Below are 13,647 nucleotides of genomic sequence, written 5' to 3'. Positions count from 1 at the left end.
GGGATACATTTGTCCCCTTAGAGGGAAAAGTCACTTTCTGCCAGGATGGGAATGTTTCCATACACTTAATCATGTGATGAGTCTAAAAACGATGAAAAAAAAAACAATAAAAGCTGATGTGTTGAAAAAGTCAAAACAATAAACGAGGGCATATCTTCTGCTGGAATGGTCTTCCATTTCTCCAGCAGAGACTTAAAGATTCAACACACTGAGAATTTGCTGCAGGCTTCTGGAGGAAGAGACACTTTTTCCCCTTTAATTTGTCACTTGTTCTATGCTGTATGCACAGATAAAGAGCATACACACCAATGCTCACACTGAAAACCTTCGCCTGTATCCAAACACAAAGACACACTTTCTTCCCTCAGCTATGCGCTTTAAAACACCTGTGTATTTGTGTGCATGTGTGTGTGAGAGTGTGTGTGTGTGTGTGCATATGTATGTGAGTGTTAGTGTGCATAGGCAATAGGGAGGTCATGTCAAGCCCGACGGCAGTTCATTAAAATGTATGTGTTATGGGGAATATGTGTGCGTGCGTCTGCATGTGTGTGTTACTACTCTGTTCACATAACTGTTTACATAATTGATGAATATGATAATGACACAAGCTGGCACCGTGCTCATACGGGCATTTGTGTGCACACTCAGATGTAGGGCTATGTGCGCTTGCGTATATATGTGAGTGTGTGCGTGCATTTGTGTATAAGATGTTCAGGGCTGAGGCAGACAACGCCCCAATAGCATCACATGCCCCATCATCTTGGCTCTGACAGTTTGACCTTTGACAGCACTTTGTTCTGTTGGCAGAGAGACGGGGAGACAGACAGGCAGGTAGACAGACACGCTGACAGCATATGGTGCAAGACAGGAGACCTGTGGACCCATGTGGTAGTTAGAAAAACACTTCCTCCCGAACTCTCTCTCTCTTTTGCTCTCTCTCTCTCGCCTTCCCTTGGCATATGTTGTGTGTGGTTGGCCGTGCGCCACATGCCGATCCGATGCCCTCGGCACTGCCGGGGCTCCGTGCCACCTGTGCCACTCTCTCCCACAGCAGCTCTACAGCTCCCCGTACACACACTCGCACGCATAGATACACACTTGCACACCGAAACACTAACTCTCAGTTTGCACCTGTGTCCGTGGGGGAGAGTTTTAGACAGGGAATCACAGACATCATATTGTCCTCTTAGTGAGTTCACTGGCCTATCTGATGGTTTATTTGATACAAAGTTGCCTTAAAAGATCCCAGATGACACAGATTTTCATACTTAATGCTTGTGCTGCCTGCTCTTTGGAGTTTTTTTCATTGTTTCTTACATTTTAAAGCTTTGCGAATTCATTCATATTTATCTTTGTCTTCACTATACAAATGCAAAAAATGCATGCTTAAAAAGTTTGATATATAAAATATAAATGTAATTTTTGATATTTATGCAATATCATATTATAAACAATATACCAGCCAAGACTTTATTAGAAATTTTTAGCTAGTGTTAGTTAGCAACAGCTACTATTTAGTGTAATATGTCACAAGGCTAAGGGACATAGCAATATATAGTAATAATAGTCTAAATTAAATAGAGCTTGTATGAATGTATGAATCATATTGTGAAATGTGCATTTTTGTACTGTGAATATGCGCTTTGTACTGCAGCCAAGATTGTTTGCAACAATCTGTTCTGAATTCATATTACTTTATTTCTGAGGCGCTTATACCACCTCTGTAAGAAATACTATCTGCTTATTTAATATAAAACCATCTACACAAAGTATGCAGGCCAAGAAAAAACATATCATCATTTTCCTTTGATTGGCAAAAGTTAAGCAAACTAACTGCTTCATAACCCTACTTGTTGTGTGCTGTTATATTCGGTGTGGCACGTGTTTCTGTGTGCATATGTGTAACTGTACGCGCTGTGAATGATGGTCCATGCTAGGTTAGTTCCAATGCATTTATGAATAAATCAGTGATTCCCCTGAAAAACACAGCTAACATCAGTTTTTGACAGCTGTGGAAACCAGCAGATGTGGGCTAGTGTTTCAGGGTGGATCGGCCATTGTGCCAGTTCATGTGCCAATCCAGATGTGCTGCCAACAGTACAGTGAGGCAGGGCTGTTGGATTATGGAGGATTTACTGCACACATGTCCACAGTTACGCACGCACAAGAACACACATGGTGATGGGTTGAAGTATAACGCTAGTTCAGGTCAAGTTTGTCGACTTTTACAAAATAAATATGACTGGAAATTTTGCTAAATTAAGTTTCAGGAGTTTGTTTGGGAATTAGGACAACACTAAAGGATTTTAATGTGCGATTCTCTTTGTGTGGGCGTGTCTGTATATACGGATGCATGGACGAGTATCCCACATGCTGTGGGGAACTAAATCTGTTTATACATTTACATCACTTCCTTTCCCTGTCCAAACAATGAGGAGTTATGGTTAAGGTTATAGGCTCCAGGAAGTAAATGTAAGCCAACATAATGTTCTCTGAAATTATGGAAACACAACTATTCTTGTGTGTGTGTGTGTGTGTGTGTGTGTGTGTGTGTGTGTGTGTGTGTGTGTGTGTGTGTGTGTGTGTGTGTCAGAGAACTAGAAAGATAAATAAATGGAAAGAAGGAGATAAAACAACAAGGCTTCAGGTTATGTGGAAACTGGGCAGCTAAACAGAAAGAGGAACAAAAAGACTGTTATCTACAAGCGAAGCAGTCTGTGAGACACGCACACACTCACATGTACACAGCGTTACTCCAGGCTACACTTTTGTTCAATCACTGTGTTGTCACACAGCAGTCATGTATTGGTTCTCCGGTGCAAACGTGATTCATCCGGCCACCCTCGAGCATCCACACAAAGTACGAGGATACAAAACACGGTTATTAGCATCTACCTCATCTTCACTGTGAACAAGACATGATCTTAGGTGCCATTTAGTCATCATCTGTCAACCCCATGCTGTAAGCAGTGAATGTTCCAGACAAATCTGAGCTAATCCCTAAATATAAGGTCATCTACCCCAGCTGACCCCCACACACAGACACATATATCTAGCAAGGTTAGCTAGTTAGGCAGGGAAGTAGCACACCTGACCCCACTCTGTTGTTTCCCAGGCTGTGCAGTGCCAAGACTAAAGGTTACCTTTTTACATACGCTTAATCACACATGCACACACACACACACAAACGCGCACACACACGCTTCCTCACTCTCGGATTTACTCAGAATTGAACAAACTGGTTTGGCTAGGCTAGCACTAACACACCTGACACACACAGGCACACTGAAACACACTCAGGTGTCTGTGAAATATTCTCAGTTGGCTCGAGGAATCTGTGGAGAGTCCACCGGATCAGCTGTTAGGTGAGGAGACTGAATGTAAAATGGACTTGAGCCAGGCTGAGTGAGAGCCGAAAGGTAAACAAGCTAGTAATGATTTAAAATGGCCACACACAAAAAAAGACCTTCTACGTTAATTTGGCGTTGTTGTAACTTTACCAGTTATTTTCTAACTTCTGACATGTGCTGCCAACTGTGGGTACATAGTAAAAAATACATAAAATACATGGTAACTTTGTAGTAGTGAAAATATGTTATGTTATCTGGATGATGCCATATGAAACTTGTCTGCTTTATCAATATGTAAAAACTAAAATAAAGGACTATTATTGAATACATTTAGGAGCAGGGTCATAAGACCCTTATGAAAAGGACACCGAGGGAACAGTTTACCCTGCCCGGGATAGGGTTACCGGGGCCCCGCCCTGGAGCCAGGCCCGGGGAGGGTGCCCGAGGGCGAGCGCCTTAGTCCATGGGGCCCGGCCGGGCACAGCCCGAAGAGGAGACATGGGCCCATCCTCCCGCAGGCCCACCACCCGCAGGAGGCGCCATAGGGGTCGGGTGCATTGTGTGCCGGCTTAGGCTGCTGCCCCCGCGACCCGGCCCCGGATAAAGCGGATGAAGATGGATGGATGGATGGACATTTAGGAAAATCTTACTTAGATCTTCATCCTTTAGAGAAACTATAGTAGCTTCTCTCAAATAAAAACAAACTGAGTCTATATGAAGCTTAGTAAATATCTAAAGACTGTCACATTAAACATATGAGAACTACCACTCACTAAACTCCATTGTGTGTTTTTCTATCAAGGTTTGCTTTCCCTTACATTATGTGTTTGTCTCTTCGGGATGATTATCATGCTGTAAAACGAAGCTGTTGCCAGTCAGATGCTGTCCAGATGTTATTACATGGTGCATCAATGGTACTTCTCAAACACCACTCCCTGAAATGTAGTAGCCTGTCAATTCTTTTGTCTTCCACTTGTCCAATTTCCTTAAAAGTTTTCAAAAACCCACTGGACACCATGCTGAAATACGGCAAGTTTTTAATCTAATGGCTCTTTGAGAATCTGCAAAAATACTATTTTATGTCTGCAAAACTATATTATCGTTGGAATTTTTCATAGGTTGAACAAACTACTGTGAACAAGTTTAAAGCCTGCTAGTAACTAGTAAGTGCTTAAAGATATATAAAAAAAAAGTAATTTAATTAAAATAAGGCCTTTTCTACGATGTCTGCATAAACAACACTGGTTATCTCTTCACTCTGGTGCTTTTATACTTGAATGATTCACAGGTCAGTCTCAAGTGGTCCAAACAAGGTTCCCATAAAAAAGATCAGGCACAGGGACTGGACTGAGTGAAAAGGTATCCAAAGACCAAAGAAAAACTTTGAAAGACATTCAAAGCTTGAAGAACTATTACTCAAGTTTATTTTTAATTTTTTAATTACAAGAAAGTCTGGCTCAATGGAAGTACAATAAAAAAAGAGACTCAAGACTTTTGCACAGTACTCAGATTTTCTCATGGGTGACAAAGTGTTATAAGCTATTAGTTGATAAAGACAAATAATCGTATTATAAAAAGTGCAACTGACAATAAAAATGTAACTTAACTTTACTTACGCAACCACACTATAAAAAGGATTTTTTTTTTTTTAATGGAGCGGATTTCTAGAAAAAGAAGCATATTTGAATGCACTTTGAATAACAGACAGGTATTGTGTTGTGGCTCAGTTGTACATTGTATTTGCCACAAAGCCATGAATCATATCAGTGTGTGAAAAATCCCACACTATTCAAAAGAGTACATTTCTAATATTGCAAACAGATGGCACACTCACAGTTTGTTGAATTACCTGTAATTACATTGTTTAGATTACCGCCATTTTTTTCGACTGATGTTTAATTTCACAGTTGTTTGTACACGTTTCCCATGCCTGCAGGCTGTGGTTTGTGTGCTGTGTATTATTTACAGTTCATGTTCTGGACAAGAGCAAATTGCTGCATTTAGCTCTGATTTGTACCGAGTGTGGCTGTGTTTGTTTGCACAACACGCATTTACCTCAAGAAATTCAGTTTGAATACAGACTAGACGCCTGAAAGAAAGGAAGATGAATGGTTGAAAGTTTTTTTTATCCTCACCTGTGCTTTTCCGACATGTCAAAATGTCCTCTGTGAAAAACGTTTACTGAGTAACAGAACATCTCTGGATGACTGTCCTATTTTTCTTAGTCTAGCTTTCATTCTCTTTTTTTTCTGTGCTATTTTGCTAACTTTGCTAACTTTAAAGTACAGTAGAGAATAAAATCCTCCACTATTCTAAACGCACATAAACAAGGGTAGACATCTACAGAGAGGGATCACAGCTTGAAGAAACTATAAGGCTCTGGTGAGCTACCATCCAATTTAATCAATTGCTTCCTGCAGTTGTGATTTATCAACCAATTAGGCAAGTGGACAGGAAAAGCAGTGCAACTATAAATAAAAAGCTTAAAGTCAGTTATACCCGATCAATGTTGAATAATAAACTTTATTGATGCACAAAGACTTAATAGATGATACCCAAGTGTAGCTTGCTTGCTGCAGTGCACCAAAATCCTTCCATACAGCCATATTTTAGATTATTCTCAGCCATTTTGACTTGTTACAGCAAAAAAAAAACAGTGTTTCATACATTATTAGTGTCACGGAGGAGCAGGGAGGACTCGGCGCAGACTGAAGTCTCAGAAAAACAGGTTTATTTACACACTCCAGGTGCACTATATACAGGTGAGGGAGAAGGGGGCCAGGGTTCCCAGGGGTGCAGAGCGGGGTCGGGAAAAGCGTCCAGAGTCTCCAAACCAAAACACGAGAAATCTGCATACAGAGAACAAGGGTTAGCACGGAACTTTTACGGACAGAGCTCAAAACTGGCTGAGGCTAAAGTAGCACTGACGAGCGTTATTCAATAGTCCAGCGGCGAGGTGCTCTCAGTCACTGCCTTAAGTAGCGGGAGCAAACAGGGTGAGGAGCCACAGGTGATTGCCTACAGGTGGTGGAGGCCGGGAGCTCACAATGAGCTCCGCCCAGGCAGCGAGCAGAGAGAGAGGAGAGAGAGAAAAGACAAAACATAACATGTAGCCACACAGGGCCAGCCGAGCAGGCACGGGGACCGTGACAATTAGTGGTGTCTCTGAAAATGAACCACCATAGAGAACAACAAGATGTGGCTTCATCCATAATCACACAAAAAGAAAAAGCTAGATTTTAGTGACTAATGACATGACTGCAGTAAGCCTAAAATTGCTTGATAACTGCAGTCCTTTCTTAAAAAAATATATCTTTATCATTAACACATAACGTGTCTTTTATAAAAAGAAAAAATGTAGAGTTGATTGTTTCTTTGCCTCTTTACTTCAAAACATTAGCCATAAAGCTGCCAGTATTAACATGTTAGCTCGCTAGGTGAATGTAGCCACTATTAGCTAAAATAGAAGTTTTAATTAGACTCGTAGGCCTTTAGTTCAAAACTAAAACATAAAAAAATATACAATATATATACATAACTACTGTGGTTACAGTCACAGTAGTCACATCTTCCCTTTCTGCCAGCAATGTAAGAAAACTGCAGGAGTCAGGTAATTATTCACTCTTGTAAACATTTCATTTCAGTGACTTAAAACCTAAATAGCAGATGGATTAAAGAGGAAATGTTGAAGCTAAATGTCTGTGAGGAATGAGGAAATGTTTATGTCATGCTGCAGGTATTAGCAAAGCCAAGAAAAACACAGGTGCAGCTAATAGCAATGCTAATTTCTTTCAGAATGCACACTAGCCCAGGTTTATGTTAGCATGTTTAATATCTCAGACTATGGGGCAGCATAACTGTAATGCAGATGAAATGTTAAAAATCAACTATGTAACGGGTCAGTACACAAAGTTCCTGATGGTTCAGAGTTTGTCTATTATAACTTTGAAGGGGCATTGCATGCAAAATGAAATTATTTCTTTGCTGTAAACAAACAAACAAAAAAGTTAAAATGCTTGGATCAGCACAGACTTTGTAGTCAATCTTTTGCTTTTGCTCCACGGACACAAACAGTACAAAGACATGTGACAGGAATGAGTAAATGCATCTTCACGAGTAACCGAGCAAAACATCTGAAGTCGCCTACCTACCTCTGCCTATACGTTCTTGCCTCTCTCCTTTTTCTCTCGCTGTTTTCAAGTCTCTCTTTAGTATGATTTTTCATACAATTTCATAAAACTAAGATTAAATGAGCTATAATCAAAAGACCCTCGACTTGTAACTCAAGTATTTATCCTCAGTTCAGTGACCACAAATAGCAACTACGTTAAAAATAAATAAATAACGTGAGCCACAGGCCTCATGGACCAGCAGTTTCATGTCAAATTGAGAAAAAGGATAAGGAAACGTGTCTTCATGTGCTTTTTTCAAAGCCACAATTTTTTGTGAGTCAGTATGACATTGAAACTGATGCATTTCAATTGGAAGGATCTCTTTCTTGTGAGTCATTCAACAGGACCAGTTACCAAGGCAATCTAAAAAAGAAAAGAAAAAAGGAGTTTGAAAAAGCAGAAATATTTTTTTTGATTTTAACCAAAAGACTAATCTTTTTCTAAACCTAACTAAGTACTTTACCAAACAAACAATTAAATAAAAATGAAAATACCAAAAAAGACAAGTGAATGACAAGTCACAGTCACACCACTTCCTGTCTATTAAGACAAATACCCTGTCAAACTGGAAGCACTACATTTCATAGGTCATATGAGAATCAAGCAATAGTCTCACAGATAGTTAAAGATGTGTTCAAACACACAAACAGCGAGTCCTTACAGACCGACACGGAGCAGAATGTGTTCAGTAACCCCCAGATGTGTCATAAGGTTTTCATTGCTCAGACATATGTCACACCGCAGAATGCCCATTAGCCTCTCAGCATGCCTTTTTGTCTGCTCGGGCTGTATCTGTAGGCTTGTCACAGTTACACATCCGTGGCCCTCCCTCCTCCTTCCCTCTGTACAGCATACCAGTGGAGTCAAAGTGTCATTCCAGCACTTAAGCTCAGACACACTAAAATCACCCACATGACAAAGCACAGACATGCACCTTGTTTTTCTCTGCTTAATAGTGACCTTGTCATCTGAACGGCTAGCCACTGGACTTTAGATAGCCGCAACATTCAAAGCATATCAGCTGATAGCCAACCTCGATGACATTAAATCCTGAGTGTGCTTACTGGTTGTCTTATTCCTGAAAAAGCAGTAATACAAAGTGTTAAAAATTGTTATTTTAAACATACATCTCGTGCAAATATAGAAAAACAAATATATATAGGGTAAATGTATCAGCTTTCATTTCAAGCACAGTTTTCTATCATAGAGTGATGCACTGCTTTGATGCAGACAATCCTTTGTTCGCATTTGATCCTGACTCTGTTGTATCTGAATTAGCACGATTTCTTGTTCATGAAGATTTGATTGTTTCAATTAGCTCTTTGTTAGCGCACCAGTCACTGCTGAATTTTTCCAGGTGTTGATGTTCATCCACATTTGTTCCTTTGTTATATTTCCTTGGTGTTTCCTTAGCAACACAAAGAAATTAACAGCGTGAGCCACCTGTTTTTGTTTTTTTGTTTGTTTGTTTTTTGCAGGTCTTTTCAAACTACTGTGGATAAATTAAATAAAAAGAGCCTCTTTTATAAAATACCAACTCTGCTCAATAATTTGTTAAAGAAATATATTGGCTGTTGTTTTTAAAAACATTGTTAATCTTATTTTTCAATTTTGGCTTTCTAACCTTAACAGTACTGTGATGATTTCTCCTCATAGGTGCCAAAAACAACTTTTTAAATCTGTTATTTCCAAAATATTTTTTCAGCATCTACAGAAAGTGACTTTAATCGTCACTGGAAAAACTGTTACAACATTTTAATCTTTTTTTTTTATGAGATCAGAACAATGTAATCTGCCTGTGCTGTTTTCTTTTTTGTCTGAAGTGCAATAATAAAGTCATTTCAAGCGCTCCACAAACACTCACACACCATAATCAGCATCAGTGAGCCTTGCTGTGCCTGTGGAGTCATTTTATCAACTCCAATTTCAAGCACTCAACAGAGAACTGTGATTGCCATGATTGTGGCGTTTCAGTATCACGTAATGCATCAGACTCTAAATAGAAACAAAACTTTGCTTCAACAACAAACAAAAGAAATAAAACCCTGCTTGTTCTCCACGATGCTGAACTATATGAGTTAATCTGAATCTCCTTAATCTGTTTTTGAGAACAGTGATATGCTCCGACTGTTGTCCAGTGCATTAGGTCAAGAAATGTTAATTGTCAGTGTGTTGCAGCCGTTACATACAGCTAAAGGATTTATTAGTAGTTAAGTGTAGACACTGCTGATTTATTAATCATTATTTGTATCCAACTTGGCACAGTATATATGTGTAGCAGAGAAATATATGCACATGTGCACGCATGTTTCCGACCTATCACAAAACCCTCATGGGAATGAAACCCCCTCCCACGACATCTGTCCCACCATATCCAAAAACATCTCAAGATTTGTGTAAGGAAAACCAAAAAGAGCTCAAGGTGCTGACAAGGTCACCAAGTTTCTCTAGATTCCAATTTAACGGTCAAAAGCAGCAGTTCTCAACCCCTGCGCCGGTTCGTGAGTCGGTTGGTACCAGGCCGCAAGAGTTGAGGCTCAGGTGTGAAATTTATGGTTTTCAGGGTTTTTATTGTTAGCTTGGTTTCCCTGGGTCTTTTCCCGTGTTGTAGTCGTGTGTCTTATTTTGAAAGAAATATTTACCATAGCGACCAGAGAGCATTAAGGGGCAGAGAGGAGGATGTTACTCTCAATGTTGTTGGTGCATTTCAAGAGGACATTGCTAATACAGTTACACAATTACAAAGTGAATTCGCGTTTATTATATTTACAAAATATCACAGTTTTTGTCTTGGTCGTATCATTTAATTTTGTTGTATTTATCCGCGACACCTTAAAGGCCGTGACAATATTGTCTGACATTAAAGCGGTCCGTGGTTGGGGACCGCTGGTTTAGAAGACCCAAAAGTCTCACTGACATCTTGGTGCCAGAGACAACAGGAAACCCCCAGAGGTCCTGGGTCCATATCCCAGGACCTCTAGGGTCTGTTTCACCAATATGAAGCAAGCTACACCCTATCAGTCCCCTTCATACTATTTTGCCACTATAAAGGGGACCTACAAAATATTAGGCAGACAGTTTTTATGATTAATTGGACTGGCAGCTTTTTAGCCCCCATCACACACACTGATGGATGCATCAGGAGTGGTGTCTTACCCAAGGACACATTGTCATGACCACTGGAGAAGCCTAAGATCAAACCAGCCTTCCAATTAGTGGATAATGTCAAAACCACACCTGTCATCATGGTTGGAGATTCTGGCCAATCAATGCAAAAAGTTTCATCATTTTCACCAGCTAGGTTTGAGAGTCTTTTTAGCCACAGTTCAGTTGTGCCATCCTGACAATTGTAATGTTTTTTGACTCTAGCACCAACCTGCATGTACACTTACTGCAATGTAAAGCCTCTGTCTGTGGAGGGTGTCTGTTTCCAGGGTTAATTGCAGGGGAAATAGCGCTACGAGGAAGCACTACATGTCTGGAAATCTACCTGAGATGTTTTTGCTAGATGGCTAACGAAAGGCACAGCTGGAAAACAATGCATGGCAACGCAGCAAAGGTTAAATCGAGTATTCCGTCAGAACCCCGAGCAGCGCCCCCGTCGCAGGTCTCCCAGAAACGAACACGGAATCTGCCAGCCTGAAATCGGCCTATAACAGAAGAGAACGGATGGTTTGTGTTTAACCTTGGTCTCAATGTCACTCACCAGCCTCATGCTCCTCCATAACCAACAGCCCTCCCCTCCTCTTCCACCACCAGACCACCTCCACAACTCCCCCCACCCTCAGCTGGTGTGTTTGAGCTTCTCAGCAGGGGGCCTGCAGTTCCAGAGATATGTGGGGGTGGAGTGTGTGTGCATACATGTGTGTTTGCGCACAGACATTTGTGTGAAGCCTTTCGGCTTGTCCCTGGATGTGCTAATGTGATAATTGAGTATTCCAAGTTCTGCCTGCAACTGTGTCACCATGCACAGACACACACACACAGCTAGTTTGTCTCAGAATAGCTTCCTCACGTCTTGATGACATTCTTCAGCCTGAGCTGTGTTGAATTTTTAGCGATAACATATGCAGCGACTAATCAGTTCGTTATTTGTTATATTTTTATATTTATAACATGTATGAAAACTGTACCCAGAACATCTTTACAAACTAGTAAATGCACATACATTATTTAAAACGCTATTTCTCAAACTACTCAAAAATAATAATAAAAAAAAATTGTGGATGTCTAATTTCGAATCACTGATGTAATAATTAAGTCTATAAAAATACAACCCCTGTGATAGACAAACACAGAGTCGACTGCATGCCTACAAATAGAACAGATTGTGCTCTATCTCTCTCTCACTTCAGGAAGATAAAGTCTCCAGAATTCTTTTAAAGGAGCCACCAGTGTGCCCAGGGACCAGCGAGCAGCATCCAGAGACCAGCGCTCGTCCCCCTGCCCAGAGTCTGAGGATCACTAAACTCAAGAGTTGATGCGTTCAGAAGCCAGTAGGTCATAGCTGCGCTCCGAGGCTCCAGGCAAACACTTCACAGACAAACCAGAAAGGCACTTTTGGCTTTCAATATTGATCAGTTCTCGCACATTCACAGACACGCACACACAGACACACATTGCATGTCAAAGAAATCAATGAGCAGACAAATTTACACTGGCTGTGAACCAAGTAATTCTGGTAGTGTTTGTGTTTTTTGAGTCCGTGTGAGCTCGAGTATATTCATGACTGACAAACAGGAGGAAAGAGTTGAAAAGTTGAATCCAGACCAAGTTCGGCGATGATGTGGTGGTGGTGAGGGCGCTGTGTAGAGAGGAGGAGAGGAGGCGTTGACGAGGCGTTGTCGGAGCGAGAAGAGAGGAGGGGATTACGGTTGGCGGTTCACTGTCGAACCAGCATCGATACAACGGCAGCATTTGCCTAATCCCTTGGTAATGGGAGCTTAGCGGCCTCCTCGGACACACAAACACTCCCACTACCTCCTCCTCCTCTCTGCTCCTCTTCTTCTCCTTTCTTGCCCTCTCCTCTCTTCATTTACATAACATTAGAAACATTAAGGCGACTCCAACAAGGCCCCATTATGTGCGTGTTGGTTTTGGGTCCCATTGCGTCGGCCCCAAGGCTTTGGAGAGGAGAGCAGCAGAATGAGTCAGGACATCACAGAGGCTTGTCCACTGTTTTGTCTGCTGGAGATGGTCTGTGTGTTTCTAAAGGACTCATTGAAAGGAGAGTGAGAGAGAAAGAGAGGAGAAGAAAGTGATAAATGGTTTTCTGAGAGTCCAGAGCGAATGATCTGATTGCAGATGTGTGTCCAAAAAAAAGAAAAAAGCCAGCTGCAGAAACCTGAAAATGCACAGGCTTCAGCTCAGATAAGGCTTTGTTTGTTTTTCTGATAATTAATTAGACAGAGTAACATAAAAAGCGCCGTGGCAATGATGTTTCATGGATGATTCCTGGCACCAGAATTGTTTTTCAGAGCTGAGGTTTAAACATCAAGGTGACAGAACTGAAAAAAGGGAAATAAAAAGAAAACAGAATTGAGCTTTTCACCTCATAGGTAGCTGTTTACTCAGTCTGCCACACAGACACAGCTTTATTAGCATGAAACTATTCAATTAGCCTTTCAGTCTGACTTGAAGTTTGATAATAAAAGTGTGATATTATATCATGAGGCTGTGAACTAGCTGTCCCTGACATAAAATCAATGGAAAGAAATGCTAGAAATTGAAAGAATTGGTGTTTAATGAACAAATAGACCAATATTTGATTTTATTTTATTTTTTGTTAGGGGAAAAAATAAGATTTGTGCTGTTATTTGTTTATATTTATTTTGAATGATTTTAAAACATAAAAAACTGATTTAAGTCAGCATAAACATGTATATAAATAACTAGTGTATCAATACACAACTTTATTTATTAAGTGATTTCCTTTTAGCTGTAGCTCTTTATTTTACTTAGCTGTAAATTTATCAAATTATAACAAATGGTTACTTTAAACACACACATTTTGTGAATACATTTCAGTGTGTTCTTGCTATAATTTTGTTTTTCAAATAAATGTTATTAACGTACAATTTGGGGCTAATTGTCTAATATTTTTGAGCAGATGTAATTCAGAGTAG

Source organism: Aulonocara sp. 'chitande type north' Nkhata Bay, linkage group LG11 (assembly GCF_057382095.1).
Source record: "Aulonocara sp. 'chitande type north' Nkhata Bay isolate Kocher_YH1m ecotype deep benthic linkage group LG11, A_spYH_male_GT1.1, whole genome shotgun sequence".
NCBI classification, from domain to species: domain Eukaryota; kingdom Metazoa; phylum Chordata; class Actinopteri; order Cichliformes; family Cichlidae; genus Aulonocara; species Aulonocara sp. 'chitande type north' Nkhata Bay.
Note: the sequence above shows the minus strand (reverse complement) of the source record.